The sequence below is a fragment of the Thunnus albacares genome, chromosome 5 (genome assembly GCF_914725855.1).
Source record: "Thunnus albacares chromosome 5, fThuAlb1.1, whole genome shotgun sequence".
NCBI lineage: Eukaryota > Metazoa > Chordata > Actinopteri > Scombriformes > Scombridae > Thunnus > Thunnus albacares.
In genome coordinates this window covers 24,629,989-24,635,366 of record NC_058110.1, presented here as the reverse complement: position 1 = coordinate 24,635,366, position 5,378 = coordinate 24,629,989, and positions in this window count along the sequence as shown.

Below are 5,378 nucleotides of genomic sequence, written 5' to 3'. Positions count from 1 at the left end.
ATGGATCTTCGTATATTCCAAAATACCAGTCCTTCCCCCAGACCCCCAGTCAAGCTGAAACCCGAACCTTATCTCCCTCCCCTCAATTCAGCAGCATCTACACTCCCAGGGACTTTTTTTAACTCAAGCCCTCCTTCCTCCCTTGACCTGCTTGGCCCGGCCTGGCCAAGAGATGCACCTTCACTTTCACATTAAAAATGGAACGACAAGCAGTAGAGAACAGGCCTTTCTCTGACTCGACACTCGACACCTTGTGCAATTGAATTAAGAAATCTCAAAGCTGACTGAAAACCTGGTAAATGAACTTTGAAAGGCTTATGTAAACATTTCAGGGCCATTCTCAGTGTTACAATGACCTATAGGTGATTTAATAAAACTAATGGTTTTTCTGTGAGTGAGCCTAAACAATTTAAGTCCACATTACTAATAAAGTATATATTGAATGTCCAATATGGGTTACACATCATGACAAGACTACCTTGAAATTTTAAAGGAAATTATGTCCTACTGCTTGACAATCTGGAAACTAATTGCAGACCAACTATAGTATTGTTTGTGTTGTGGGTCATGATGCTCAAAAATACACATTCTGAAACGTGGATGGCCTAATCCTGGTCTTTCCAATCCTAATCCTAATTTTTCTAAAAACATAGCTGGAACTCTATCAACTGAAGTAATTATAAGAGAAACTTTGATCACAAACCTAAAATGAAAAAGGCACTTGCAAAGTCAGTTTTTTACTCATAAAAAACATTAAAACTATAAAAGACACAAAATCATTTTGTGATTCACTCATTTAGTTGAATTAAACATGTTTTGAATCAGAAGACAAAACATAGTTTTCCTCTAACTGCTGTGTAAACCCAGCTGGTAGTTTCATCTCAGACCTGTTGATAAATTTTATTATTATATTATATATGAGGATCTCAAAGTTTATAGACTCTAGTGAAGACAAAATATAATTGCCAGATTAATGAGCCACCAACAGTTCTACTTTCAGGTCATGGGAATTCAACGGTGGGTCAGCGGGGTAGCGGGTTTGTTCGTTTCGGTCTAGTCTGTGGATTATGGATTAATCTGCAGACCTTAGACAACCTCTAAGTGTTGATCTGACCAATCAACAGTACAGTTATGTCACATTACAGTCAAACTTTCTTAGACGTTTGTGTGTTTGGACAAAGACCATTGACAGGAAGTTGTGAGAAACAGTTAAAAGCACAATTGCACTGTGGCACTCAGAAACACTATTAAAAATTATGTTTGCCTTGAGATATAGTTTAATATTCTGCAAATAGCAGTTAAAGATATGTTCATGTCTGTATATCAAATGTCCATATACAGTTTACTAGGTCTGTCAGTGAGACTTATTTACCTTCATAGCGACATTCCAGACAAAATAGCACATATATGCCACAATTATCTATTGTGAAGCTGAGCCTAAAAGTTGATGAAATGTCTGTGTGATCTTTATCATGTACTTCTCTGGGAGATAGGACCAGGTGAGTGAGCTTGAAAGGGGGTCTTTGTCATGTGGAGAGGCACAGTAATTCCAGGGTCATGACCTGCTAGAGAGCTCCCCTCATTCCACATACAGGAAAGAAAGATTTGAACTGGCCATCTTAACTCTGGTCTACCAGGTATATGAGCTGTTTAGTAGATTGCAATAATGTTTTAGGACAAAAGTTAGTAGAAAACTGAATCCACATCAGCTCAAAACAGACTGCTGAAACCTAGAGACATCTCCTTTTTTGTGCAGAACTTAATGGTTTTAGTAACTTCAAGTTTACCAGGACACCACAATCAGCAATGATGCTGATGAGTCAGGCGACGAAAACATTTCAGGAATTTAAACAGCCAGTTTCCCAGCTGAATCAATAATCTGTGGACAATAGTAGGAGTACACAGTGCCATTCTGCACTAACACTAGTCTAGTTTGCTGTGTCAGGTCAAGTCACTGTTGCTGTGTCATGTAAAGAAAGATGAAGTTGCTGTTCTGTTGGAAGGGGCTTTAACTTAGAGAAAGACTGACAGCCTGCCATATTACAGCTGTTAACATCTATATATCAGTTTGTCAAAAGAGGAATACTTCACCACAGTGAAACCTAGAAGTAGTATCATATATTTCTATAGCCTGAAAACACAACTAACCAACCCTGTTATTATCAATATATACAAGAAATCAAAAAGATGATACTACAAAGATTGTTACTTAGTTGATGATGCCATATAAGAAGAAGCAACACTGGGGGAAAACAGAAATTAAATGCTAAAGAAATAACTGTTACCATTTATAGCATCCTACAAGTGCTGAAGATGTATAATCTCCCAACAACAACAACACAGCTGAGAGCTGCAATCATTCCACATTTATCAGTGCAGTACTGTCGCTGCTCTCTTTAAAACGATGTTGCACCAAAGTTGCTGAAAACCAGTGGAACTTAAATTAAAGAACTGCATCAATGTACAGCAGTAATACTGAGTCAATTTCAGCTCTACAAATCCATTTTCTCTGGTGCTCTGACTGTATACTGCCTTCACCGTCTCCCAGCACACACAATAGGCCTCTGTGTGCACGGCCCGCGGAATGCTGCGAGATGGCAAGGCAGTGGGATAGCTGCATGGTGAGGATGGGGGTTGGTGGGTGAGGAAGGGTGTGGAAGCTAGGAGGATGAAGAGGGAGGAGGAGGGGGGGGATATGTTGGTTTGAGGGTAGGGGAAGGGGAAGAGATGGCAGTGACGGAAGGAGGGTGGTGATGGGGGGGCTGATCTTTCACGACTGTACGGGTGCACAGAGGCTCCAGGGGTCTAGAGGGTGTCTAGGTTTCGGCACAGTGACCGCAGCAGAGGGGTGGCTGTGGTCCTCTGTGTACACACAAACTGGTGACGGGAGAGAAGTCAGCAGCACCCACCTGAGAGAGAGAGAGGGGAGGACGGACAGATCCTGAGGTCTGACAGTGTCTAATTATGTATCCTGTCCCTCATGAAAAACTGGCTGGGTCCAGATGTTAAGGTTGCAGTTAAGCAAAGGGAATAACAGGACAGATGAGATGCAAGTGGCCAAAACACTGTCAAAGCCCATTATTTAATAAATCACTGTTCTTGTACCAAAAGGAAAATAACTGACTGAAGAAATTAAGCCAAATTTTGATGGGGAAAATCATAATGAATATTCATATACTGGGATTTTATTTCTAATTCAACAAGACTGAATAGCCAAGCTAGCGGCCCCATGAGGCTCTAATGCTCATTACACACCTGAAAACAAAATTGCTGGTTGGAAGAAAAAATACAGAAACAACTTTGCTATTCTTGTCTTTCTGCCGGGAACAGAAAATGTAAAGTTTGACCTGGGGGCGGTCAGAGGAAGGAGGAATGTTGTTACCTAAATTAAATGGGTTTATCCTCTGTACACTGGCCATTTTAGGACATCTCAGACTCAGCTTGTCAGCCTCAGCTTGAATAAGGGAAAAACTTCTTTAACAGGGAAGATATGGAAGAGATTAACTTAGCATTCATCTGTTTGAATGTTACTCTCAGGTGGACCACATCAGCCTGAGATATAGGAACTCAGTCCAGCTGTACTTTCAGCTGAACGTCAGCTAGCTGGTGTGCAAATAAAATAGATATATGTCACCATCCCCAAAATAGTGTAGAGAATGTAATTACGTTTGTGGTGCTGACTGAAATAATAATAATAATGATAAAAACATTTAAAACAGTAGTGTGTCATTCTGGCACATTCTGGCTCATACCAAACATGCCAAACATGTTATCATCTTCATTTCTTAAAATCAACTTGTTTCCTTTTGTCACAATAATGGTCTTTGTTAACATGCACTCAGTGTTGTTGCCACTAGTGTCTTAGCTTGATTTGGCATGTTATCATGTTATGTTATACTGTATCTCAAAGTATTATGGAGGCTGATGGGAATTCAGTCGTTACTTTTAGAGGTATCTTGTCATACACTTAAAGACAACTTTTGACCTGATGGTGGTGCAGGATGAAAAGTCAGGTGATACCGAGTTCTTCATTCACCCTCTGAGGGCCGTGAATGTACCAGTTTCATGGCAATCCATTCAAAAGTTGACAAGATATTTAACTATCAACCAAAACTAGGATCAGCAGATAGACGACTACCTAGTGTGGCTACAAACATATTACTGAAAACATTCTCTCTACTGGAAATCTGACATAACTGCATAGCTAGATAGCTGGATAGATAGATACAAAAACCTCTCTCTTTCTCTTTCTGTGTGTGCGTGTGTGTGTGTGACTTATGTGGGTGAGAGTCAATTTAGAGAGAAGATGGAATTCCTCTCACCCTGGGTGGCACAGGGATAATGGCCCTTATCCTTTCACTTGAGAGATGCATTAAACGATGCATTAAATCTCTAAAAGCATTTAACAGTTTCTAATAAGGAGCTTCATTTCACCATGCGCAGTTTTTATTTCATGTCTTTTCTTAATGTCAGATTATTGCCTTGCAAGCAATGTTAAGTTTGACAGAGGTGTGGGCTTCAGGCTCAACTGAGCACCAGTAAATGAAGGTGTTTTAGCCACTTTCTCTCTGCAGTAACAGTCCAACATAAGAAGTGTGTCGTAGCCTGAGCAGAATAAGGCCCAGAAGGGCTTTGGGTGATTTAGGAAAATAAGCAGGCATCAATCCTATAAAAATTCCAGCTTAATTGGTTTAATGTGGGCAGGGCACGCTGATTATGGGGATAAGTAATGTGCCTAAATGTTCTAAACTAGAACTAATAAATATCATCTGCTATGTTTATAGCACAAATTAGCTATGCTAAACTAACTTTGAATAAAGAGTGATATGACGATCAGCCTTCATCTTTAACCATATTTTTGTTAACCAGTTTATGTCTTATTTGTTTTTACGATCCCAGACTAAAATGTTTATCTGATTAACCAATACACTGTTGCAAACACATTTCAGCAGCTTCTACAACTTTTTCTTCCTAAAGTCCCTAAAACTGGCCGTCTAAAATGGCCTCTAAGCCGGGGCTTTATCCAGACCTCCAGATTACTGAGCCTGAATCAAAGCACCAGGCCCGGTATGTTTCTTTTCCTGTGTGAGGTGGAGGGGGAAGAGGTTAAGTTTGTGCAGGCTTGGTGAGTGCAGCGAGGGGGGCTTTCTCACACAAGATGGAGGATGAAGGGACAAAGGTGGCATTCATTGGCCCAGGAATGGAAAACATTTTCTCCTGAAAACAGAGAAGCTACAACCGGCAGAAGTAGTGCAGAGAGGCCATGGGTTAGCATGCACCCCTTTGGAGAAGTCACACGCCTAGAAACACATATGAGACCACCATAATCTAGTGAGGCCTTGTTTATTTGGTAATGGAGATAATATCATGTCACCTTC